The sequence below is a fragment of the Cyanistes caeruleus genome, chromosome 12 (genome assembly GCF_971803275.1).
Source record: "Cyanistes caeruleus chromosome 12, bCyaCae1.hap1.1, whole genome shotgun sequence".
In the NCBI taxonomy this organism is placed as follows: domain Eukaryota; kingdom Metazoa; phylum Chordata; class Aves; order Passeriformes; family Paridae; genus Cyanistes; species Cyanistes caeruleus.
The window spans coordinates 6,711,322-6,738,940 of NC_141712.1; the positions used below are offsets into that span (position 1 = coordinate 6,711,322).

The window sequence follows — 27,619 nt, forward strand, 5'->3', positions numbered from 1 at the left end:
TTATAGACATCTAAATGATATTATATTTCCTCCCTTTTTTCTTTTTACAAAATGGTTCTAGGATATTGATTGTCATTTATTTTTACTCATGATATTTAATTGTCATAATTAGCAATCCATGTCTCATTCTCTATCTTAAAAATATCCTGTCAATTTTATAGCATATTTATAGATTAATTTGAATGTATAATTTAATTTATTACTACATACCTTTGGTTTGTCTGTAACATTAAAATACTTATGGTACAGAATATTTTAATTAAAACTATTCATCAAATGAGGTCCAGGTAGCATCCTTATCCTTGTTTGCAGTAGGGGGTTCTGGCAGTGAAAGCAAGCAAAATAATGGGTCAATTAAAAAAAAATCTAAATATAGCTTTTTCAGAGATCTGATTGTTTAACTCAAGGTTAAAAAATAAAAAGAAAGAGAAAAAAAAATAAAGGAAGAAAAAATGTGTTTGCCAGTGGATTCCACAAATTAAATTATGATTATTTTTCTCCTCTTGCAGACATCAAATCTGCAAATGTCATGGCCAACACAGAAGTAAAACTACAAGAAATGGGCTTGAATTTTCATGTGTGACATATCTCAATTTGACAGTGTCTGCAGGAAATTGGGATATTGTTTTCAGAGGGTTCTTCTTGTGAAAGGAGCTGTACTATTCATTTTTCCTAACACTGAGAAATTCACCCTTTATTTATGAGAATCAAACTATTTACCCTTTTGGGTCAAGTGTTTCTTCCTATTTAAAAAGGAAATATTTAATGATATTTCTAATGAACTAAGAGCTATTAGTTTGCTGTGCTAGGGAAAAAATACAGCCTAACAGTGTGATGAAAATCCCACCTCCAGCACAACTGAATCAAGGTTTTACTGCAGCTCTCAGTTGACAGTAGGTCTACCATTCTTTTGCCATGTATGCTATTAATTCACTTTCCAGAACTGTCAGGTACTTGGAAAGTAGGAGAAATATACTAAAAATATCAATGTATTTCTCTTCTTCCTTTTGCTAATGTATCTCCACTGATGCTATTTTAAATTAAGCAATGAAGTAGTGCTGAAAGTTCTGACTGGCTCTGATAACAAAATAGATTAAAAAAATTAACCAGTTAAACAAGAAAAATAAGAAGAAATAGAATCAGCTGACAACTTAATTGTTCAGCTTGTATGCAAATATTCTGACAATAATTTGCCAATGCTTTTGAATATAAGTTTAGAAACACATAATTATAACATTAATTGTTTCTTCTGCTTTAATTCTAGGTTTCTGTCACAAAATAGAAGGCTTAACTGTAATTCATGAGAAAATATAAAAAGTATATTCATTTTGATTCAATTAGCTTTAAACATATTCCAGTGCAGTGCAGTATTACAATAATTATTTATGGTAATCTACAGAGGAAGATACAGTACGTTGGCATAATAAATTGTCTTTATGCTGTGTAGCAATGCCTTTTGAATCACCTTCTGTACTCATAAACAAGAGCATCTACCTGAATGGAGTAGTTGTCAGATTGTAGGATAAAGACAATGAGTTAGTGGCATGTAGGGAAGATACAACCCTACAAAATCCACTGTTTGTATCAATATTTAATTTTGAAACTATGTTAGAATGAAATTGAATGCCCGAGTGTGAGTCTGAAGTGAGAAGAGAGGACATGATGCTGGAAGGGTGGATTGGAATTTGGCCTGGGTTTCTTACTCCAGCTCTAAATGCTAAATTAATCACTGAGATTTATAGGAAGGTGAAAGCTACACAACATCTTCATCAAGGAAAAATAGGGTTACAATTCAATAAATTGTGTGGTAATACTTTATTGACTAATGAATATACAGCTCCTTCTAACTGCAGTATTTTACTTTTGGGGACTGTAACAAGCATTGCAATTACATTAGCAGTATTTGCTAAAAATATGTCTGTCTTCTCTCCTGATCTTAAAACATGCTTTGAAAAAGGAAGTGAAAGAAGACCCAGAGACCATCCTAGAGTCTTGTGGGGAAATAAGCCATGCACAGATAATAACAGTGCAAACAAGTTGATGCTGCTATTTTTAAACAAGCTGTTATTATTGACTAGCAGAGGTTGCTGGAGGTGGGATGCTGTTAATGACAAAAGCTCTGGAACAGTAGAATTGCTACTAATCCATGTGCTAGAGAGCCTGATAATGAGAAACACCTAAGTGCAGAATTAAATGGTCCTCTAAAATAATTTCTGCTACATACTTGATAAGGAGTCATAGCATCCTAAGCAGACCCTTTTCTTTTTCAGGAGTCTCTATCCACAGAGATTCCATATTACTCCATTCACAAATAGAGAGATGAGGAAATCTTCAGTGGGTTATTAGTGAAGCTTTCAAAAAGAGAGGAACCAAATCACTTTCAAACACACAAGAAACATTCTGGGAAATCAATTTTAGGGCCTACTCAGGGGATAAAAAGTTCATGACACTCAGAAAAAATTGGTGACCAGTGATAGGACCTGAGGGAATGGCCTGAAGCCGTGTCAGGGCAGGGTTGGGTTGGATATTAGGAAATCCCCTCAAGGGTGCTGGGGCACTGCCCCAAGGCTGCCAGAGCTCAGGGAGCGTTTGGGCACCCTCCCAGGGAGGCACAGGCTGCGATTGTTGGGGTGTCTGTGCAGGGCCACGGGCTGGTCTCATGACCCTTGTGGGTCTTTTCCCACTCAGGCTGTTCTGTGACTCTATGCTGTATCCTAAAGAAGATCCATAAGTGTGGTGCACTCTGAAGTGCTGCAGCTGATGGAAGCCAAGTGCTGTGGGAAACTTGGCATTTTGCAGATGAATGGTCTGCACTGAACAGCCTTTTGTTTTCTTTGTTCTGCTGGCTGTCTTAGCCCACAGAGGCATGGAGCAAGAAGCCCAGCCTGCTCTGAGATTCTGAGTGAATTTGCTGGATGGTGGAGTCATTTGGAAGCCGGCAGGGGAGTCATGATTGTTATTTTCTACAGCAGGTTGTGAACATGTGCTTGCTGACCACATCTACCTTACCAGGAGGCGAAAAATCATGGAATCATAGAATGGTAAGGGCTTGGAATAGACCTTAAAAATCATCTAATCCCAACCCTCCTGCCATGGGCAGGGACATCTCCCACCAGACCGGGCTGCTCAAGGCCGTGTCCAACCTGGCTGGGCTTGGAGCATCCACAACCTCCTGGGCAACCTGTCCAGTGTCTCACCACCCTCACGGTGAAAAATGGCTTTCTGTCATCAGAGAAAGGAACTGGGCTGTGCTCATACCTACTCAAATTCAGGTGACAAACATCTTGAGCTTTGGCCCATGGGTTTCTGCAGTTCTTGCTTTCTTTACATATATGATATATTTAATAACTAGAAACAATTTGGATATAGAAATGACTCCAGAAATAGGCAAAATGTGTTAGTTTTATATTATCAGATTTCCTTAAAAAGAACTTACAACACTTTGATGTGAGTTTGAGATCTAAATTTGTTTTAAAAACAATTTTTGAAATTTTGTGACATTAATTTATGTGCTTCTTTAAATCATAATCCTCTCAAAAATCAGAATTTTCCAGAATTTGAAATCAAATTAATAAATCAGCCTACATCAACTCAACCTTGGGTTTCTGAAAAGATTTGTGAACTTTAACAGCTCTTTCAACCAGCCTGTTCTGCATTTTGATTTTCTAGTGCAATGCAATCCAAGTGAGATTTATATGACTACACATTTTGTTGCAAACATTCACAGCTGAAAGCTATTACCTGACTGTCTTCCATATCAGGCCATTTATGTATCTAAGAAAACACTGGCATATGTTTAATATTTTATTGCTTTAAAAATATCTTTGTTGTTCAGATACAATCTCGCTCTAACATTTTCATGAATAGAGCCTTTATTCTTTCTGTAGAGCAGAGGATATTTACCTTCAAATAAATAATATTAAATATGAGTTGACCCATAATCTGCATTGCAAGAAAATAATGTAACAAGAATTTTTCCTTCAGAATGGGTTCTGAGTTTATTTTTTTTTATTATTTTTTCTTAAATTTTCTAATATTTTCCTTGATTGCAAACAGGAAACATGTAATGCCTTGTGACGCTTTGTATTGAACTTCAAAAATAATACACTAAAAACATCCATAACTGCTTTCAGCTTTAGGCCCTTACAGTTTATATTATTACAGATACATTAATTCTTAAGAAGCTTGAAATGTGTACAGGTCTATCCCCTCAATATTAAAAACGCATAACTTATGTACCCTATCAATCCATATACTGTAGATCACTTTATCACGGAAGAAAATGTAATTATCCCTATTTTATAGACAAGTTAGACATTGTATCTATTTTATAGACACAGTGAACAAAGTCACAGAGCAAGTAGAGCTCCTATAAAAAAAAGACTAACAAAACCAAAATTCTGTTGCCTTTTCCATTTTGATTTCTCTCAAATTAATGCACAGCTAATTTTTTTATTTTTGATTCTTTCAACACAGGGCTGCCAAAATAGGAGAAAATTTAGTATAATAATTTAGTGTACATCTTCAAACCTGCTTCAAAGCAAGCTCTGAATCACAGGGACAGGGACAACCTTAAAGCAAAACCTTATAGTGTAGGACAGAACAGTTTTCCATGATCCAGCACTACACAGAATAGAAACAATACATAGATAAGAGAAAGAGACAGAGAGATTGCTCTCTTTCCACCGAGAGATGGCTCAGGCAAATAGGTAAGAGGTTCATGGCACCTGCCTGTCTGTGGGTGTCAAGTGGATCTAAACCTGGCAAGTCACTTAGTTCCCCCTAGGAGATAAAAGGCTTTAGTTACTGACACCACTGGGGCACTTGGAGCTCGGGAGAGTTTCTCTCTTCATCTTGCTTGGATGTGGGCTTTGTAGTGCTGTCTGCTTCCTGATAAACAGCATTTAACAAATGAACACTTTCTGGGGCTGAAGTAGGGACAGGTTGAGAAAGCTCAAGGTTTCTAGTCTGCACCTATTGTGTCAAGGCTCAAGGTGAGCAGGAAGAGGTGGGTGAAGAGTAGCACAAACCTCTCCTTTTCATGGTTTTATCAACTCCAAGCCTTGTGCTTTGTGCCCGGGGTGTAATCCAGAAGATCTGTGTGTGCTTGTGAAACTTCTGCTAGGAGCTGGATTGAAAAACTCATCTGAGAACTCCTCTGCTTCACAAGCTCTGGAGGAGGCAGACTCACCTCTCCCTTCCAAGATCTCCCAGAGCTGGTCCTGTGAGCTGGCTGCCAGCACAGGGGGGCAACACATCTTCCATGGACAGCTCAACATCAGGCACAGGCTTTCATCCCTGCCCAAATCAACTTCTACAATGGGATGTCCCTCATTTAGATCAGGAGTGGAGGAGGGGAGGGAAGGCTTTGTGAGAATGAAATGGGTAATTGCTGGCAAAATAGTAAAGCTATCAGCTAACATGAATGATAAATGATAAAGAAAAATGGGAGCCTGGCTCTGTAAGGCTGGAGGAAGCTTCTCAAGTAATCACTGCTCTTTTCTGCCTTTCACCAAAGATTTGGTCTTTTGGGTGCTGCTTCAGGTGGAGCTTTTAACAGAGAAACCCTCAGTGTGAGAAAAGGCTGGATTCAAGTGTCACTTCCATTGAACCAGTCAGAGGCAATACATAGGAAAGAATACATAGGGAATTGTGTGATAGAAATGGAATTATATTGCAATTATATGGCAAAGGGAAATGCAGAACAAATGAACAGCTGAAATGAAAAACTTGAAAAGGGACTCAGTCAAAAACAAGATGAAAAATTTGTTGTAAATGCTAATCTGTGAAATTCTAAAATAGAAGAAACTTATTAATTTTAAGATAGAAAACATTTTGGTTTCAAATATAATTTTCATTCATAATTTGAAGATGATAAATTGAATAATAATTGTGTGCATTGAAACTGCAGTGAAGATGTTTTAGGAAAATTTTAGGGAGAGGAAAGCAAGGAAAATTGTATGAAAATTTACAAAAATATGTTGAAATGACATCACAAGAATAATTGATATAATGATATAAGAGATTAACCAACTGGCCCTGGTACCATGGTTATAAGTATTGATACAGTAATAACAAAAAAGGTTGGAGTCCAAATGTCTGTTTCCCAGGAACACACACTGCTACCAGAATACCTGGGGATGCTCATCTTACAAAAAAATCTGATCTGTGTGACTGAATGGTCATAGATGAAGAAAATAAGAAAGATTTGTCTGAAACAGAAAGACTTCCTGTGTCTAGTTTTTGAACATGACTGTAGGAAACACCAGCACCATGTGTCTATTTCTTCAACAGCACATTTCACTATATTTTTTAGAATACACAGTGGGTGAGAAGATGCTCAGATGCATAGTCAGTAGAGAGCTCTCCATTCCTGACTGCTTGTCTGCATGTGCATTTACACATCCTTCAGCTAAATCAGAGATCCAAATGGAAAATTAATTACTTACGGACATCAAGTGAATTTGTGACACTCCCTGGAGACTTTGTCCCCATAAAACATCTAGGTAGTCTTTCTTTTCTGACAGATATAAGATATAATTTAAATTTAATGTATACTTCAAGTATTATTAAGTAATGAATCAATTATTTAATGTAAGTTTTTAATATATTGCGATATTTTGTATTTTCTTTTTTTCTGTTGTACATCAGTGATTTAAAAATATAGAAAATACTGGGGGGAAAAACCAACATATAGAGTGTATGCAAATTTGCACACATTGCCCACACAGTTGTGCCAAGCTGCTTATTTTAGAAGACGGAAATCATATAGAAAAAAATCTTTTCTAATTGCTGTTACAAGTCATGGAGGCTTCAAAGAGGAATAAGAATATAGGTGTAAAGGGAAACAGAGATGGTAGCATGGAAGGGAAGAGACCAAAAAATATAGTGGTGTCTAAATTAAAACCATAAAATGTTTCTACAGTTAGAATGTAAATCTATGTGAATGAATGCCTTCACTCCTGGTTTTTGTTTCTGCTGAATTTCCATCCTCCTACAGGAATGTGATGGAGGGCAGAGCTCTGTTCTAGATAAAAAGAATAGAGATGAGTAGGCAAACATCCTTTCTTTTACTTTTAACATCATTTTGTGAAGGAGAGGAGGTGGGAAAAAAGAATTATTAATAGGATGAACTTAAATGCAAAAAAATGAAAATAAATGTTTCCCCATAACTGTTACAGGGATATTATTTTATTTTAAACAACTATTGGCCTAAATTGAAATAAAAAATATTGCCCTTATTTAAGAGAATTTCAATGCATATAAGTCTTTCAATAATTGCATTATTATCAGAAAATTTCTATTTTAATGCCTGGAAGATTATTTTGTATGCAAGTTTATTTAAAAATATTACATGATGTCATGTTGAAGGAAGTTGTCTGCATTTTGGTTTTTTACTGGTGCATCACCTGTATCCTTGTTTATTGGAAAAGGATAGTTTTATGTCTGATATGTCTGTTCAAAAAAATATTTTAACTATTACAATTCCTATTAATTGCTATTAATTGATAAGGTGATTCTACACAAGAACTGGGAAAAGAGTGCTGACTTTTCTTCTACATTTTCATCTGGACCAGACTGATTTTCCTTGGAAGATAGTACCTGAGGAATCAGGCAGCTCCTCATGTTTTTTCCTTAATTGGTGGAAAAGGACAGATAAAATATTTATAATTATTTTCAAATATTCCCTAAATAAACATTTTTATAGATAATTCCCTTCTGTTCATTTTAAACAGAATGTCAGTGTTGCCCCTTTGCAGGATTTAAGAGGAAATGGATGGAGAACCCAAGGTACCCAAGCTTTGGGAAATTCTGGCCCAGGATCTTATTCAGCAGATGAACTTGCAGTGTGCTGCAGCAGGTAAAACACTCCCTGTCACAGCGAAAGGGACCAGCATTTTCAGGGTTCACATTCCACTTGAGGTTTTACTTTGTGCATAGTTATTACAGCAGTTATGAGAAAAATTTTGGTGTACCAGTTAAGCTCTACAAATAAGTTTTTGTGATGTGTGAAATAGTTAAGTCCAAGCAATCTTAAATTTTGAGATCTGACTTCAAATTCAGCTCTGAACTTATTTATTTGCTCAAGTATAAAATGATAAAGGTGCCTGTCCAAGGCTCTTAAATCATAACTTTTTTAATTATATGGTCAATTAAATTAGATTTAACCTTAACAGAACTGAACTCAGTTCCAAAGGAACTTACCATTGCTTTTCATCCCTTCACATCTCAGACTCCTGCATCAAACAGATGAGGCCCTAAATGTGGGATATTTTGAATTATAAGGGGGAAGTTCTAGAGTTTAATAAGCTGCAAAAAGAAAGCCACAGACTGTTCTGTTCCATGTAATGAGGTGGTGTTTAGTCTAATTGTTTCTGCTAATTGCAGATGTTGTTGGGTGGAAGAGAGAAATAAATGATGGCTGGTCTCAGCCTTCTTGGATATCTTGGTTGTGCATCATATCTCACCCCAGGTGGGTTTGCAGGGGGTCAGGGTGCTTGTGTGGAGATGAGACACTCTTACCTTGCTCTTAACAAACTGCTGAAGTTCTATGAACAAAAGTCTGATTGTAACATGATGGACCTGCTGATATCAAAGTGTCACCTGGGAGAAGCGGCTCAAATCTCTTAGGTCCAGACAAAACACACACTAATGACCATCTGTGGCCAGGGATGTTGAGCATCTGTGCATGTCCATGATGTCCATGGGAACCACTGGGTACTTACCTCTTTTGGACTCATTTATACAAATTCCCTGTGTTTCCTGTGCTTACTCCCATCCAGAGCAGTGGCATTTCTCTGAAGATTCAAAGGCTTTATGCTATATCTGCTGATCTAATTAGCTTGCCTGAGAAGCAAAACAGATCAGCTGTCTTGAGCCAGAGGCACATGCTAATGGAGCTAGGAGATGGCTTTATACTACACAGCTGTATCCTCAGAGCCAGATCCAAAGGTCTTGAACACCCGCAGAACGATTCCCATCTACTTCAGCAGAAGGGGGCTAAGGCCTGAGCTTTGAAACTGTTTGTCTCAGAATGTAATGTACATTGGTGTCAAGATTGGCTGTGCCCTAAGAGCAAAATATTAACCTATAGTAACAGTACTTTGCACTTACCTAGCAGCTCTCAAATAATCATTTCTGTTCACTTTAATTAATTAACCTTTACAACAACATGTCTTTGAGGGTTAGCTAAGGATCAGAATTGAGTGACGAGTTTAAAAAGTCTCCAGTTATTCATTTATGCTGAGACTATTTTTGATTGGAGTGTATTTATGTCTTTTTTTTCAGATTTTCTTTCTCATAACACAATTTTTAAAAGCATGTTTTAATCATAAGCACTTTAATATTCGTCAAGCAAAAATGAGTGTTGGTACTTTTACTGGTGTCTGTTGGGTAACAGTTCACTGCTCCTGCCTTTTACTGCTTCTCCTTTCACTGCACCTGCTGCCTCTTTCCCCATATCCCTTAATCATTTTCTGCTGTGTCCTCACCAGTCCCTATTAAAGCAATGCTGATTCTTAAACCTCTTTGTTCCAGTGTGAAATCCAAAATATTAAGATAAGCAGAATCCTTTATGTGTTGCATTGAACTGGTGGGCTAAGATGGAAAATTAGAGGAAAACACACCAGAACTCCCAACTCACCCTATTGACTAAGGCTCAGAGCTTCATCAACAGCTCTTTAGGAAGTTGGTCTTAAAGGACAACTCAAAAACATTTGTGTATATTTTTGAATAATCAATATACTTCATTTAACTGTGAGTCTGAAATTCCTTGGATATTATATTAATGGTAGATATGTACAGAGTGTAGAAGTCCTGATCATTGTTTTCTAGTCTTTAAATGTCTCTCTTACCCATGGGCTAAAATAATGCAACATGTAGACTTTTCTAGAAGAAAAAAATCCTTACTTATGGGTGACAAAATTTAGGTGATGTCTAAATATTCTGCTGGAGACTAAAATTTTGAGTGAAAAGAGTACAGAAATACCAGATTAAATGGGGTCTGTTGGATCTAAACCAATAACTAGCTAAAAATATTTGGAAAAGGATCTTGATTTTCCATCTCTCTTTTCTGTGACCTAGAACAAGGAAGTTCCTTTTCCCCATGAGTATATTGTTATTAAGTTTGTCAAAAAATTAAAAAATTATTTGGGTTTCTTTCATTTGCAATGTTTACTTCCTGGGAATCATTAGTTAATGTGTCTTGAACTCCATTAGCTCATTCAGGTTTGTGGTTGGTGTGATAGCTGTGTTCCATGAATCTCATGTGCCATCTGGCTGCAGTTCCATTTGGATCATGTTCAGTCATTAGCTGCTAAAAAGATCTGTGGTCATCTATCTCAGTGAATCAGAACTGGAGTTTAGCATTATTTTCATGTGACACTAAAGGTCTTCTTTTTAGAGATATATTCTTTTAGGTTTGCTTATTTTATTTTTATAATTCACTTTTAAGCTGATATTTTTAATTGCTATATTACAAAGATTACATGTTGTTTGTTTATACTGAGTCATTATATAATGACCCTGTGCTAGGACTTCTCTTGAAGCCTAAATGTTCCTTATTGTTCTATTGTTTCATTTAGAAGAACAATCATTGGTGACACGTAAATGAGTAAAGTTTTATAAAAATAACTTGGAATAAATTTTTAATAAGACGTATTATTATCCTTTGACTCATAGCAAGTCATTCATAAACACCATTAAATCCTGATAATTATAGCTGTAGCTGCAGGGTTACTACCTTTACAGTCCTTATGCAGACTTCATTTAGAGGTCCAGTGGGGACATGCACACAACTGCTACAAAATGTTGCTATTAATGGTTTCCTTTGGAACAGTATTGTACTAGATTAAACATTCACTCATGAAACAAAAATGTTTATAGGTCATCTAATAGCTAAGCATTCTGTGGCTTAAAGTAAATCCTTTAGCATTGGATTCCAGATTTTAGGACTTGCACAATTTTCTCTTTTTTTCTTCCTGTATACAAGAAATATAGAGATTTTGTACTGCAGCAGAAAGCTCAATTTTCTCTGAATAATGCAGCAATCACCATTTTCCCCAAAGTAAATTGGACTATTTTGGTTTATAAAGCTGCTTAATAACTTTTGCAGTACCTCCTTTTCTTTTTGGTCCCCTTGTTGCTCAGTTTCAGAGTTACCTTCTGGGATAGAACGGATGCAGGTACTTACTGCATATTGCTTTCAGTTTCACATCTTATGAAATACATGCTAATATATTTCCAGGAAATTTTGGGTCTAGATGTAAACATCACAGCTTTTGTTCTTCTAGAAAATAATCTAGACATAAATTTTGGGGCTACATAGGCTCTATTGAGTATCTTCTAATGTAAATCCTTTCCAGGAACATTCAACAGAAAGGATATTTAGGAAGTTGATATTGTTACATCTCAAAACTCTGCTCTGTCCTAAAACAAAGATCTCCCAAGTTAGTTTTAAACCCCAACGTGCAGTGAAATTTGCACCATCTCATTTTGCTAGTTGCCATTTTTCCTTTTCCAGTGCAGTTTACTCTTCATTCTCCCCAGAGAGCCAAGATGAGCACAAAGCACAGTGGCAGCTCTCAGGACTTGCTCAGCCCTGATGGCCTTTCCCCACCTGCTCCATGCTCACAATCCTTTCCAGGGATATCAGACATCCATGGGGAGCTGGGCTGATGTCAGCAAACTGCTGTTGTGCTATTGCACCCTAGGAACTGCTTCCACCTTGGACTGATTTCACTTCAACATCACCTTTGAGCACTCTTCTCACCACTGCTTGGCTTCCTTCACTGAGCTTTGCTCACTGAAGGCCACAGAGCTGAGATTCTGCATTATGTCTTAAAAAAAGAAAGGAAAGGAAAGGAAAGGAAAGGAAAGGAAAGGAAAGGAAAGGAAAGGAAAGGAAAGGAAAGGAAAGGAAAGGAAAGGAAAGGAAAGGAAAGGAAAGGAAAGGAAAGGAAAGGAAAGGAAAGGAAAGGAAAGGAAAGGAAAGGAAAGGAAAGGAAAGGAAGAAAAGATTAATCACTGCTTTCATTGCAGGCTGAGCCAGCCTTTTGCATTCTGACAGGTGTTAATACTGTTCTACAATTTTGCAAATACTCTTCCATAGTTGCAGGACCCTAGATGGACAATATGACTTTTACAAATTAATGGTGTTGTAATTAAAGATATTCCAGCATATTATAAGTGATGAAGAAATGTTTGTTAAACAGAAAAGGTGTTTTGAAATGCTATGATGATCTGATATACAAAACAGCTTCTAATTTGTTCTCCTGGTACTAATTGGCAGTAGTCACTAGATAAGATTAGACTGATGTTAATTCACTGTATTAGGCAGCAGATAGTTATCTTTGCAGGTGTATTTCTCATGGCCATCGAAGAACTTTAATAAAAAAGTGAATAATGTTGAAGAGCAACATCAAAAAAAGGGCTAAATCCTTTTTTTTTTTCCTCCTTTACTGCTGACCCTCACTTTTTCCAGAAGGGTGAAACACTTCTAGAGATTTTAGGCATTAGCACAGCAAGTCTTAATATAAACCCAGTTCCTCAGTCTGGCACGACTTCTCCTTTTTCTGTGTAATGAAGATTCCTAAAATCATACCTCAAGTCCTCCCCACTCATCTTTTAAAAAACATTACCTGAAAAACAGCATTAAAATATTATTTCATAAAAGTTATTGAAAATATTTATTGTGGAAATTTTGGAAATGATGAGTGAGAAAAGGGAAAAATTAAGGCTAAGGAACACAAAACTAATTACATGTATTCCTTGAGGCTTCTTTAAGGCCTCATGCTGGATACCCAGGGAGATGGAATATAAGTTTCTATGTCTTAGTAAATCAGCATAATGATTCTTTTTAGTATTTTGGTGTGACTCTCAGAATTTTTGGGTATTAATAGAAAATAATTCCTGTCTATTCCCTTTCTACATCCTACTTAGGGAGAGATTCCTACTTTTAAGCCTTTTGCATGGGCATATTTTGCTACATTTATTTGTATTTTTTTAACTTGTGCAGACTTTCAGATCTTTTGAAGGAATCTCTCTCAGGATTCATAACAATGGAAACAGTGGTGACTGGAGACTTCCCAGTAAAATTTCCTGTTGTTGTCAATTGCCCTTAAGAACATCTCATCACTTTATTTAAATGTGCATTCTGGTTTATGGTGTATTTATAGTTGTTGGCAAATCCACTGTTTTATCATTTTGAGACCACTAATAACGGGCTCCTGAAATCTTGGGTACAGGAAGGAAGTTTAATAATGAATACCAAGTCTACTATACTTCAATTCCCCCTGCTTTTTATTTATTAAATAGCAACACATTGGCCAGCCAATATGAATTACAAATAAACATTGCCCATTGAATTCTTCCCCAATTAAGCAAGTGTTGCTAACACAGGTGACCTAATGGAAATGTTAGGGTCTCACCCTTAAATATAGAGAACCCCATACCAGAGAGGCATAAACATAGCTGTAACATTGTCTGTAAACTGACAACTCTTTCTTTTTCTGACCAGACTCAACTGATACTTGCTGTGCTCTGAATTTTAATTAGTGAGGGCATATTTTGGAGATGATACATCCAGAAGTGCTGATAAAGCAGTGAGATGAGCAAATGAGTGTTGCACATCTACACAGTGACCTAACATTTGTTGGGTGTCCTACAATTATTTTCCTCGTGACAGGGAGTTTGAAAACCTGTAGGTAATTCAGTGTCCTGAGTTTCTCTGTGACTTGGATTTGTTGTGGTTTTATATTTTTGTTCTTGGTTGATTTTTCTGGCTTTTTCCTCAATGGTTATTGAAAGGATTTTTTTTAAAATCTGAATTCTGAAACACATATTGGTTCACCACAATTTTCTTAGTGCTGCTTTTGACATGTAGAATCTGGTTAGGCTAAAAAAAAAATAGTAATTTATAGTCTCAGTAAACAGTGTTCAGTGGTGACCTTTCTGCACAAAGGCTGTCTGCTCCAGACACCCCATTAAAGACTTCAGGATGCCTGAGACAGTCCCTGTGTGCCTTGGTACTACAGCAGGTCAAGGAACTCTTTTTAGTCAGTATGGAGATTCACTTTGTAGTGGCATTTCAAAAAGGCTGGGAGAGTTGCCCTGCACTGCACACGCTTCGTAATTGCTAATTTCAGGTCTTTTCAGGGTAACTGATCCTGTAATGTAAATAAAAAAATTAAGGTTGTGTTTTTAAACTGAGCCATAATGGAGCAAATGGAAAATTTACATTGTACTCACAGAAGATATTTATTAAGACTGAACAATAAAACAGAGTTTCTGAAATGGGTTGCTTTTTCTTATTGAAAAAAAAATCTATATTTTTTTTTAAAAAACCCCTCAAGCTGTATTTAAGAATGTAAATATCAAGGGTTTTTTTAAACTTCATAAGTAGTTAAACCTTCACTGCTTTATATAACAGAAATCATAGCAGAAAATGCATGTAATGTTGATAAATAACTCAAGTCCTTAGATTTTAAAAGTAATAACTGCCATGAAAATAACCATTTTAGTAACATTTTATACATACATTTGTATTATATATAAAGAACCATTTAATACACTTCATACAAAATTTTGGATGGGTTTATACATTGTATACAAAATAACCATTTTTACAACCATTTCATATTTGTACAAACATTTAAATATAAAACACCAATTAACTGTGGGCAAAATTCTTCTGAAGAGATTTAAATTATCATTGTCAAGTAGGCTCATTGCAGCCATGGAGGCAGAGGGGGAGTGCATTGTGTGATGTCTGCGAATCACAAAATAAATCTCACTCGTAACCCTGTGCATGGAGCCCTGCAAGGCTCTGAGCACTCTGTGTGTGAGACACTGAAATAAATCCGTGCTCACCTTAGAGGTGATGCTCTCTCTGCTCACTCAGGGCCCTGCAGGAGTGACCCCAGAGGTTTGGGATCCCCTCCTGCCCCTGGTGGGAAGATGCCCTTGCTCCCAGCAGAGTCCCTGAGGCATGGTACAGCCTGCAGGAACCATGGCAAGCTTTGAAAACTTTACTTTTTCCCCCACGTCTTTCTGGAGGGGAAGGTGGAGTGCTTCAATCTTGAGAAAAAGCTATGATGTATACAAAGGATTGTGCAGCATTTCACTTCAGAGTATAAGTTTGCCTGGTTTCCATTGCTCTGGATTTGTAGTGGTTTATTCAGGTTTGGTGAAATGAAAAAAAAATATTTTATGAACTTTAAAAAAAAATATTGCAAACTTGTGCTCTAAACATGTTCCAATACAAATTAGGAAACATAGGACAGGGTCTGTACTTGGTCCTTTTGCTAAAGAAATATACCACATTCTTGCTTTTATTTTAGTTTGTCTAAGACACTGAATACATAATGGGTCATTTCAGTTTAGTTATATGCATCAGGTAATTTAGGTTTCAATCTCTCCTGTTCATATTTCCAGAACATTTCCAATTTTAGGAGAGCATCAGCCAGTTGCAGACCTCTTAAACTTGTTTGAACAACAGTTCTCAACACAGCCCAGAGACAGAAGTGACCCAGCTTTTGCACATTATTGCATATTGTTCCCATGGCCTCCCTCATATACATCATCATTTCTAAAACTAGACAAAAAAAAAGGTGGCCAAAAATACTCAGATTTAATTGCACCACTGAGAGGATAGAATTTAACTCATTTTTTTTTCCCAAATTTTGTGGTTTATATTTGCACTCGAGGCTTTTTTTCTACATATAGTTCTGTTGGTGAGTGGAGCATGCTGACTCATATTAAATAGAGTTTATTATTAAAAAAATACAGTAAATATATCTCAAGGCAACAGGAAAATTTCACTCTGCATTGTGTCTAATTGTTATTTATTGATGTGGGGGCCACAGCAGGCCTTACCATTTTAAAAATTGTCTTCAGGAAAATATCTTCTTTTAAATTTTACAAATCACATTTCCAGCTCTACATTGTGAAGGATGCAAAGCTTTAGATGATACCCAAAGACTTGACAGTATATTATGCTAGGGAGTGACAATTTAAAAAAAAAAAAAAAAAATCCAGTTCCAAGTGTAAGTTTAAAAATGTAACTAAAAGCCTTCATCAAAGTTTAAAGAGCTTCTTGCGCTTTTAGCATCTGCTTATTCTGATTTATTGACAATGACACACCTAGCAACAGTCATTCCTGCTGAAGCAGTGAAGTAATGGACTTCAGGAGAAAAGGGGAAAAACAAGTAGGTGCTGCACACAGGAGAGAGGCCGCTGATTACAGACCACTAATTTGTTATGCACTCTGGCAAATCAGCAGTGATTCATATGACAAATAAGGAGAAAAAATTAACAGCTGTCATGTTGTGATGTGTTAATTTCCTGACAGTCTCTGCACTGAAGCCAATTACTGATTTAAGGGCAGGGAGAGAGAGCCCTGTTCAAGCTTCTAATTAGGCTTCTTCAAGACTAAAAGGATAAAAGCAAAAATAAGAGCAAGAGAATGAAGCAGGTAGCCCCAGCTTCATAAAGCATACATGCTTTTAAATCCTCAATTAAATAGCTTTAAGCTTAAGTGTGTTTAAGATAAGAATTTAGAAACATTTATTCACTTTTATCCACGACCCTGTGTTTTAATCCTTTATGTAGTAATTGGGAGATTCAGCAAGCCCAAGGGTCTGCTTTGCCCTCCTCCTGCAGCCACGCAGGCTCTGGATGTGACCTGCTACTAAAACCTTTGTTTAGCAATGCCAGCACCTGCACATCAGCTTCAGACCCAGCCAGTGCAAAGGGACATCAACAAGTTCTTGCCCTTTTGGCCCTGGGAAGGGTCCCTGTGACTTAAGGGAGCCATAATTGCTGGTTAAGGGCTGGCTGCTGACTCCTACCTTTGCATGAGCAGCCCTGGCACTCAGGGGAGGAGCGAGGAGCCTCGTGTAGGGAGCTGAGCTCATCCTGTAGCTCTGGAGTGCCTTCACTTGGAGCCTAATTGGGGAGCAGAGCAATCACATCCAGAGTGATGGAGTCCAGTGTGAGGCAGGACCTGGAAAGAAGGAGCCACGTTGAGGAAATACCAAGGGTGATTCATGCCATGGTTGTGAAAGGAGCCTGACTCAGTCATGCAATATGATGTACAGTTCCCAACTGTCCCTAAAATAGGCAAATAAACTGGGTATGGCATGAAGCATTCCAGTAAAGCAGCTGGTTTTGTAAGAAATATTTTATTTTCTTAATGTAACACTTAAAAATTAAACCCAGGTTTCCTGTCGACCTGCAATTTAAACCTACAGTAGGAAACCACCAACTAACTGATTGTAAAGAGGCTTTGCCTCTTTCTTTGGCATTTACTCAAAAGTGACGTGTGATATAAAAATCAGGAATTAGTCACTGAAAAGGAAGCATGGATTTGCTCCAAAAGGAAGGAGCATTTTCATCCACATAATATTTTAAATTTTTTATCTCATATTCAGATGGTCATGAAGAGCGACTTTTACAAGTTGCTACCAAACTTTTCCAGGACTCTCTTCTGCTTTCTAAAAAGCAATGATAGTAAAAATTTTTTAAAAATTCCCTTGCATTTTAAAATGGGCAGCCATGTCTTATTTTTACATTATGGCTCCTTTCATTTGGGTTTAAAATACAGCTCTTCTTTTCTTCAGGAATGGGCAGAACCAGAACTTTATAGGAAAGTCAGCAGTAAATACGATGTGAATTCCTAAAATCACTGAACTTGCACTGGGAAAGAAAAAAATGTTTCTAATGAAGTTCTGCCACCTGCATTGTAGGCCAGCCTCTCTGAAGAAAGTATGATCAGCTCCAGCTTAGGCAGTTGGTAGCAGCTGAGATGCAACAACACAGAGTTTAGGATATTTAAATGATCCCTGACCAAAATTTCTGTGTGCTTTTTGCATTAGACTTCAATCACTGCTCTAGATATAAATAGATATAAAATAGATGGGATCAACTGGAGAACCAAGTTCTGGTGGGGAAAAAAATCTTAAAATATCTGTGTGATGTGTGCCCTAAACTTAATGCTACCAAATATAAATAAATACATATGAAGTCAAGATGGTAATTAAGTGACAGTGGAACAATACACAAGAAACTGGCTTTAGTGGGGAAATCAAGTCAGGTCATTTGAAATCCACTGCCTGCAATTCTCTCCCACCTTTATTTGGCAGCTTTAGTTAAATAATAATTTTTGTAGGTTTTGAGCAATTATATAAAAGAGATTTTGTGCTTTTTTTCCTTGTGTTTGAAGGATTTAGTAATCTAAATCGATGTCATTGGTTTCTTAACCTGCTGTAAGTTTGCACGCTAGTAGGACGGATGTCTATTTGTAATAGTTATTAATAATTTTTGTATATTTCAATATAAGTGATAGTAGGTATGCTGTTGTAAGAGCCAGTAAGACCTTTCTGACATTGATTTTGCTTGCAAGTTCATCCTTATTCTTGCTGGGATGGATAAAGGTAATTCAGTCTCTAGGCTTGCTCAATCCAGATCTACTATCAATTCAATTGAAATATGTCTACATTGAATGTATTATCTTTTTCGGAAGGATAGCTAAGTGAATTAAGCACATGCAATACTTATCTTATCACTGTCCAGGCTAACTTATACTTTATTGATTTATAGTGCCCTTCATAAGCACAAAGGTGTTCTGTTCTATTTTATGCCCATGGTCTGCTTTAAGCACCTTTGAAATGCAGCCCCTTCTGTCATTAATTTGCTTTTATACTTGATTGTGCCCAGAGTCAGCTGCTGGCTCCAAGCAGAGTCTTCAAACCCTTTTCAGGATCCCTTATTACAGACTGGACAGGTGATGCCTTTTTTGGGCTTGCCTGAAAACAGAGGCCATACAGAACCAAGAGAATAAAAGGGGATTTAAGGAAGGGCCTTCAGGTACATTAAGGGCAGATGAAGCCTCCCCAAGGGGCTACCCCCAAGATGGATGATGGTTGTGAGTTTTTCAGACAATTATAAGTTTGGTCCATTTACATATCAGGGGTTAATTCTCCAATTACAGCTTCAGGTGATGAAGCCATATACCTCCAGTTTTCTCCTCCCAAAATTCACTTTGATTTATACTTTTGGGGCCTGAGGCAGTAGGGTGTCCTTGAGTTTCAGGCCTAGAGGGCTGGTTTTGTCTGACCAAAGTGTGAAGACAGTAACTACCACTCTATATGGAGTTTAGAGTCATACCCTAAGGCAGTAGAGGATTTGAAAAACATAAAAGCTAAAATCCCAAGGCATCACAGGTGATAAGATGCCAAATCCTGGAGTCCTTCCCAAGCATTGCTGGACTTTGGGAGCCCTGCACAGAAGCACGTTGAGAGTCCTGGGCGTGACTCTGGCGCAGAGCTCTGTAACACATCCACTTGGTCTTGCTGAGTGGTGTCAAACTGCACAGGGGAGGTGCTGGAGCCAGGAGAAAGAGATGTGTATAATCCCCCACAGGGTCCACACAGGTGCAGGAGGGGCTTAGATTCCTGCAAGATCTTCCCAATTTCTGCTCCTGTGAAAAAGAAAGGGGCAATCTGACTCCTGGGGCATATTTAGCCCTCACCCCAGGAAATCTGTCACTGAAGTCAGTGGGTGTTTTGCCTGAATAAGTATTGAGTAAAGACTGAAGGCTTTGGCCTAACATTTATATCAAATATGGCCTTCCCAAATTCATTAATTCCAGTTTTAAAATTATATTGTCCATATCTCTTTTTACTGTCCCTGACCCCTTTTGCACACTCTCACCATTAACACTCCCAGTCACAGATATCTGGGAATGTATTCCATCATCAGTAATACATTCAACCTGACTCATATTCATAACCCACTCCAAGTTACTGGTATGAAGAGCATGGCCATGGGTTACTAAGCACTGGATTTATAAAATGTGAAGAAAGAAATATGCTGCACTTAAAAGTATCAGAGCACATTTTGCAGTGTGCTTGATCTCTTACACGTGTTCTCGTGCCACAGTCTGCATTAAAAGCAATTAATAATATCAACTCCTGTGTGAGGAGCACTGGTGGATTTTACCTATTCTATATATTTTACTTTCCATGTGATGATGAATAAATTAATCCCATTAATATTTAATTAACTTTAAGTTGAAAGGTGACATCTAACTTAGCCAACTTACTGTTCTGTAGCTAGTTTAACTTTGGATCATGTGATTTTAATTCTTTCTGTATGACCAGGTGACTAAAGGGGGAAAAAAAAAAAGAAAGAAAGGGAAATGCACAGATTAATTTCATTCTTTAACCTTCCTAATGCATCTGCTTGCTTGCATCGAGTCGCAGACAGCAGATCATCACATGATTTATAGTAGTGACCGCTGCCTGCATCTCTCAGGCTAATGACACATACACTAAAGTCATTGATTTGTATGAATAGCCTCCGCTCTTCATTTATCACAATTTAATGTAAGAGTTTGCAATGCAGAAAAAAATTTCACATGGGAAGCATGGCCCCACAGGCCTGACCGCTAAGCAGTTATGAATCATTTGCTGCCTTTTAATATATAGACTGTTCTATTCCTGAAAATGCCCTGTAAGGTCGTGTTTCTTTACAGAACACCACCACAATTAAAAACCAAAAGTAGATGTTTTAAGATAAGGGTGTATAAAGCATGGCAAATTTAAACCTTTGTTTGTGTTTCTGTTTTCTCTTTGTTTAAATGCAATATGAAAAGGAAATTTTATCCTTGATGTAAGCTGGGACAATCCATTTAACTTTAGCAGAGTTGTACCTGGTTTTGTTAATCCAAATTTGGCCCATAAAGTTTATTGATCTGCCTGTGTGGTGCACAGAACTCCAATAAGAATATTGAGCTAAAATCAGAAAAGCACTATGAACAAGTAAAATTTGGCAAATAATTTTTTTCTTCAAGTTCAAAAAAAAAACCCAAGTATAAGTGAGAAGAGAATTCATAGTTTTGCAAATATATTCATATATACTTGTCTTTTAACAAAAGCTGAAAATCCCCATTAATTCTAGCTCCTACATTGTTTGGTATCATAATTTTAAACTGACATGACATGTCAAATGTAAATTAAAAGAAATCCTTATTTTTATTATTTATTATATTTATTAATATAAGTATCACCCCAGCCATTATTTCAACCATAAGAAAGAATAAAGAAATAATTAATTCCTTAGTAATGTTTTCAAAGTAAAGTGTACAAGATGTTGATTTGTGATCATATTTCTAATAGAGTGAAAAATAACCAAGAGAATTTAACTATTTTGCTTATATAAGAAGAATGGTAACATTAATAATCAAGTATGGTATTTGAAATTTAGAAAAGAAAATCTGCTTTTTTTAGTTGTATACATATGATTGTATGCATGTGATGATTGTTGACTGTAAAAGTTGTTGTGTCTTCCTGGGGGCAACTCCTCTTTGTACAGAAATTAAAGGTTTAGCTCTTGGTCTGCTTTTGTTTTTTGTTTTCTTTTAAATATGAGATCAAAAGCCTATCAGTATTTTGGAGTCTTGCTGGTCACAAAATCACTGTTTTCACTGGAGAAGAAAAACTGAAGGAGTGTTTGTGGTTCCAGAATTAGGCACTTAACAAACAATGATAGCAACCTCTTAGGGAAATTTGTACCTTATGTTCCATACTTGCAGGAGTCACAGTTCACATGATATATTTTCATTTTTCTCAAATAAAAAAAATCATGAAAAGTAGGGAAAATATATGCAGTATCACAACACAAGCGAAGCAGGTATCCCAAGCATTTTAAACTTTTGCTTTTATTTCATAAATGCTAAATACTGTTAAATTCTAAAGTACTTGGCAATGTTTTTAGATGTGCAGAAAAAGTGTGATAAAGCTTCTATTGTGTCAGCCACTGACACTGCCAAGTTATTTTCCCTTAAAGATACACTTTGTATGCAAATGTATTTCAAAGATTGAAAACTATGAATTTTCTGAATTTTCTTCTTTTTGTATTGCTTGACAGGGACCATGTGTTAGACTGCCAATATTTAAAAGAAAGAAAAATAGGAGGATTTTAATGATGACTGAAAATTTTGCATTTTGCCTCTAGATATTTTTGTATAACCAATCTTAATTTTATTTATTTTTTTTGTTAAGCATATAATTTGACCAATTGCCAGCACTGCATTTGGTGAAATACAGAAAAAAAACCAAAACAAAACAAAGTAAAAATTGATTTAGTAGAGCTTCAGCTACTGATAAAGCAGGCAAGCATAATGACAAAGCCTTGCATCTCCCAAACTTCGGACATTTTTAGCAAGAATCAGTAGTTATCAGAATAAATCACTTACATAAACATCTTAAAAAAAAAAATCATCTGGGATGAGTCAGTGCAGTCCAAAAACATCAGTCAGCCTTTAAACATTCCAAAACATTTGGGATTTTAGTCTGTCTTTTGACATTTTGCCATTCTTTTCCATGTGGGAGAGGTCAAGTAGGCCTGGTACAAGGTTGGCCCCTGGTGAAGGTGTCCTCTGGCTTTTCCAGGAGCTCCAAAAACCAACCCTTCCACCTGAAATTGTGCAGTGGCTTTCACCCCAGAGCTGAGGATGGGCCATGGTAAAGTTCTGCAGTTCCTCAAGAGGAATAAAATGTTCCTCTACTCATTTCTGGTGGGAAGATGATATTTATCTAACAGGGATATTGAGATATAGAATATTCTGGTGTGTTAGGCTGTCATGCCAGCAGTACTTTTACACATGGCTACTATCTGGGTAGTTATTTATTGTCTTTGTTTAAAATATGTCTGCAATTTTAAAGCTTGCATTCAGTATTTTTCAGATACAAACCAATCTGTTTTTTCTTTCAGGATGTGGCAGTACTTTGCACAGACTGTTTAGCTGCTGTAGGTGTAATGTACTAAATTGTTTATGTACACAGTTTATGCACACATATTCATGGCAAACTGAAAATTATGTTAGAAAATTGTAGAAGAAAATATTGAATTTTGCTGTAGTGTTAGGAAAGTACTGACAAATGCCCCAACATTTATTCATGTTTTATATACCTTTTTACTCTGCCATTCACTGCAATAATATAGTTCCAGTCGATTAGTACCTGCCACATCACATGTTGTACCTATAACTTCTTGGCAAACAATTCAAGAAAAATCCCTGAAATTAGAGGTAACCTATGTCAGCCTGCAGGGTCTTATTTGCATGTGTAAATATATAAACAAATCTTGTTCTACTGCAAGGGAATATGCTTCAAAATGGAACTGACTACGTGTCAGCAAGAAAATATAAATCTGAGAACTAGGGCAGGGTAGGGTATTTTGATTTCATGCATGAGTTCGATATGAGACACCTGCTTAGTTTCTAAACTGTCTGAAAGGCAGCGTGGAAGCAGGATAAGCCTTCCATGTTTTTTCAAGATTATGGCCTTTTATCTATATGGGGAGGTGCCTAGCACATTTCTCAGGCTTCTGAAAAATATAATAATGATATAATGTAGAGTTCTGGGACTTGGGAGATCCAAGCAGGCAGCCTGATCTTATTGTTGAAGAAACAAGTGACAAAATTCCCTGCAGAATTCAGTGAAAGCAGAGATTTCATTTGAAGCTAAATTTGAGTGGATGTTGTTTCCTAGAAGATTTTATTATTTCAAAATGCATTTGTGTTCTGGCTTCCAGGAAATAAATAAGTAGGTGTAATTGTTTTTTAATATAATGATATGTATCATCTACATATTCTTAGGGAGTGGAGCTCTGATGAAATGTGGGTGTCATGCTCCAAAGTGTTTTCTCCAGGGCAGTCTGCTGTGTAGCAGCACTGAAGGAGGTGAAGCCAAGGCTTGGGGCTCTTCCAGCTCTGCTCCAGCCTGGCACAAGGCTGGCTGGAAATTGGGTGAGCCAATTTCCAGATGTGAACTAGTGCAGTGAGTGTAGCAAATGGTTAAGTTTAAAAGTAATTTTAAATCACATTGAAGACCTTTAATCCAGATTCTGAGCTGCATCTGGCCTGTGGTTGCTAAAACTTGAGAGAGAGGGGCTGCTGAAAGCAGCTGTGGGCTGAGGGTGACCTCAAAGGCACCAGGCAGCCCAGTCACCTGTGCCAAGTGAGGAGCCCTCTAGCACAGCCTTTTCAAAAGGAAAAACTGCACCAGATCCAAGTGAATCCTTTAGCTTGGAAAAGACATTTAAGATCTTAAGCTGTGGTTGCTTTTCAGTTATTGTCAGCACAATTAATAATGCAAATTTTAGCTTGTTTGTCCTATGTATAGTGGAGCAAGATGTGAAAAAAAACAGCAAGAGAGGGTTTGTTGTAGTTAGTGCTGACACTACATTAATTCAGGCTGCTGGATAAAAATGTGATCATGTAGCATTCCCATGTAGCCTCCATGAAATAAGATATGCTTCACTTCCTAGTCTGAGCTGTAGCCCCTTCTTGTCACCCTTCACTTTGGAGGTGGCTGGAGTTCATAGTAGGTTTGTGACTCAAGGTCATGCATAAATGTAGTGCTGTGAAAGATGAGTTCAGTTCTTGGTAGAAAATATTAACAAGGAAAAGGGTAAAAAAGGTTAAAATCCCAGAAAACCTTCTTTGATTTTAATTCCTTGGGATCTTTAGAACAAAAGCACAGCAGTGTATAGCCCTTCATCTTTAAAGTCATAAAATGATCTGGCTCATGTGAACATTCCCTTTGAGTTCAGGTTCACGATGCTACTTCTGAAAGTATTTCTAGGGCTGCAGCTTGGCTATTAGATATTGCTGTTAGTCTTAATGAGGATAATAGGTCTGTTAAATGTGGTCCACCAGCATTAACTTTGAATTTTCTGGAGCTTGGTATGATGTTTAAAATGTTCTTATCACCTTGGTATCTGAGCATCATGCAACAATTATCAATTCATTTTAATTTTGTGTTTAAAATACTTAATAAAAATCTACACAAAGCACATTGTCTAGCCAGGAAATTGGAATATTTTCCTTTTCATCAGTTGCACTCTCTTGGGTGTATCTGTCTCAAATGTCTCTCCTGAGAATGAGCACCAGAGGGTTTGGGTTTGTGTTAATTATTTGAGTCTTTCAGAAACCCCTATTATTTACTTGCTAAATGTGTATTTCCCTAAGATTATGATCACTTTGGCTTTTTTTTTTTTTATTTTTTTCCTTACTTCTTCTTTCTGATTTTCTCATAACATTATAATTATTCCTGTCATAGGTGCCTATTACTTATGTCTGGGTGTGATTGGTTTCCTAAAGCTACCCAAAGCAACCCAAAGGTTTTTTTAAAACAAAAGAGCCCAGATTTTATCCGTGGTTCAGTGGGGCACGCAGCCATTTGGCTGTTTCCAGGCACAGGAGCTATTTAGCCAGCTGGATTAGCCACATGCCCGTGGGCAGCTCTGCCATGCTCATGCCATCCCTGCTCCAGCCTTGTGCTGCTGGGGTGCTGCAGCCTCCCAGCTGCTGCTGGCTGGGTTCCAGCTGTGGCTCCACACACAAGCACAGCTGGGATGCAGCTGCCTGCACCTGCCTACCTGGGCATGCCCTGAGGCACAGCTGGGCCTGTGCAGCCCAGGATGTTCCTGTTCCTGGGATGCTCCTTTCCTGGGCTGTTCCATTCCTGTGCTGCTCCATTCCTGGCCTGCTCCATTCCTGGCCTGCTCAGTTCCTGGCCTGCTCCATTCCTGGGCTGATCCCATTCCTGGGATGCTCCCATTCCTGGGCTGCCCCATTCCTGGACTGATCCCATTCCTGGGATGCTCCCATTCCTGGGCTGCTCCATTCCTGGACTGATCCCATTCCTGTGCTGATCCCATTCCTGGGCTGCTCCCGTTCCTGGGCTGCTCCCAACAAAGCTCTCTTGACCACCAGAATGAGTATGTGACAGCACATCACAAGAAAGCAGGGCCATGCCCTGGCTGCCCTTTGGGCTTGCCTGAGTGACAGTTCAGGCAGGACATTTCACAGGAGGAGGGAGACTGCTGAAACGTGCCAGAGACACCTGGAAGTGAGCTCTGTCCTAGTTCCATCCGAGATTCTGAGGGACACACATCACACAAGCTACACAGTAAACACAAGAGCTCCTTACCTGTGTCCAGAACAAGGGGGGGAATGTGATTTGTAACAGGTGCCCATGTTCATTCTGTTTCTTTTCTCTGCTCCTACAGCTCACAGGATTCCCTCTTTCAGTATGAGTAGGGTTATACAAAAACTGATATTTTTCTCTGTTGCAGAAGAGGAACATAGGAACCTTTCATGGACCATACATATTTTGCTATTTCCTTAAAGCAAATACTCATAGTAAAATATCTAAATATTACTGAATTTACTCAGGCATCTACTTCATACAGGTTTTTGGGGTTTCTTTGTTCAGTGCCCTGTTTTTTTTCCTCTGGTCCATAACTGTGTGAAGAAATAAGTCCCCAAGAATATTCAGGATAAAAAATCTTTACAGAGACAATTTCTTTCTATACAGGCATATTTTCTCTCAAAAATATGATAAAACTCATAAACAAAAAGTATCATACCTTTCTTCAGTTTATTTTTACACTGTCTTCTAATAGATGTTATTATCTGTTGTAAATATATTTACTAAAATCGTTAAATTTGTCAATTTTTTTCTTGCAGGAAAAAATTGCAGAGTTGAACAGCAGAACTTTCTCACTAACATTTAGCTACATCAGAAACCTATTTCTATAAAAAATGTTGAATCTCTGTGTTAATTTCAAATTCTAAAGATCAACCAAAACCAATGTGCATTTTTCCAACCACTTTTATAAACAATCTCCAAGTTCAATTTACTATTATAATTATTACAATTATATGGTTGATTAATCCTTATCTGAAAAAAACCCCACTTGGAAGTTATCAGTGGTTTTTCACATTTTAGCACTGGGAGAGAGCTGGGCAGAGGAATTTCAATTAAGTAGGTGTTACTCTGGAGCAGTAAGGTGTTGCAGGGCAGTGAGTAGAAGGCAGAACACACTCTCCCATCATTGGCAGGGCATTCCCTTGGGAGCAGAAACAGCTCCAGGCAGCTCCAGCTCAGCCCATCGTGTCCCCAGCCCTTCCTTTCTCCTGATATTTGCCAGCACTGGCTCCTGGGCAGCCACGTGGTCACCAGGTCACAACATTTGCTCAGCTCTAAAACCTGCCCTCTGTTTTCCTCCCCAGCTTGTCTCATCACCAATATTCCCTTCACTATTTCCTTCCTGCTACAGTTTTGCCCCAGTGTCCTCTTTTCCCCAAAAAACCCTGAAAATGCTTAAAACCTGTAAATATATAATAGACTTCAGAATATGTTCATAAACTACCTATGAAAATATAACCCTACCTCTGAAAATAAAACCAGATGAGCTGAATCAGCAATTACTTGCTTGATTTGATCTCTGTACTCGTGGCTATTATACCTAGCCATCATAAAGGAAATGAAAAACATTTGATTCTCCTTTTCCAAATTCATGATCTGTATATCCTGCTTGCTGAAAAACAAAACTAAAAATCCCAACCTATTACTGGGCAAATACTATAGAAACGAACACTGTGGTACACTCAGTTGTTTTTATAGCCCCTGCTCAGGATATTTCCTAAAGGTTTAGAGTCCCAGTCTGGAATCTGGAAATACTTAATGGAAAATAAGAAGAGAACCAAAATACAAACCAAAACAAACCAACAAGAAAAAAAGTCAAAATATATTCTGCTATATAGTGC

At 37.4% G+C, this 27,619-nt stretch overlaps 1 long non-coding RNA gene across 1 annotated transcript in view; it reads left to right on the forward strand.

The window, feature by feature from the left end:
• LOC111934356 (uncharacterized) overlaps positions 1-27,619 on the forward strand; it is a 57,458-nt gene that overhangs the window by 15,727 nt on the left and 14,112 nt on the right. The window contains exons 2-4 of the long non-coding RNA XR_015275555.1: positions 2,973-3,041; positions 7,737-7,861; positions 8,389-8,473. This is a non-coding gene — a long non-coding RNA (uncharacterized LOC111934356). The remainder of the gene's footprint in view (positions 1-2,972; positions 3,042-7,736; positions 7,862-8,388; positions 8,474-27,619) is intronic.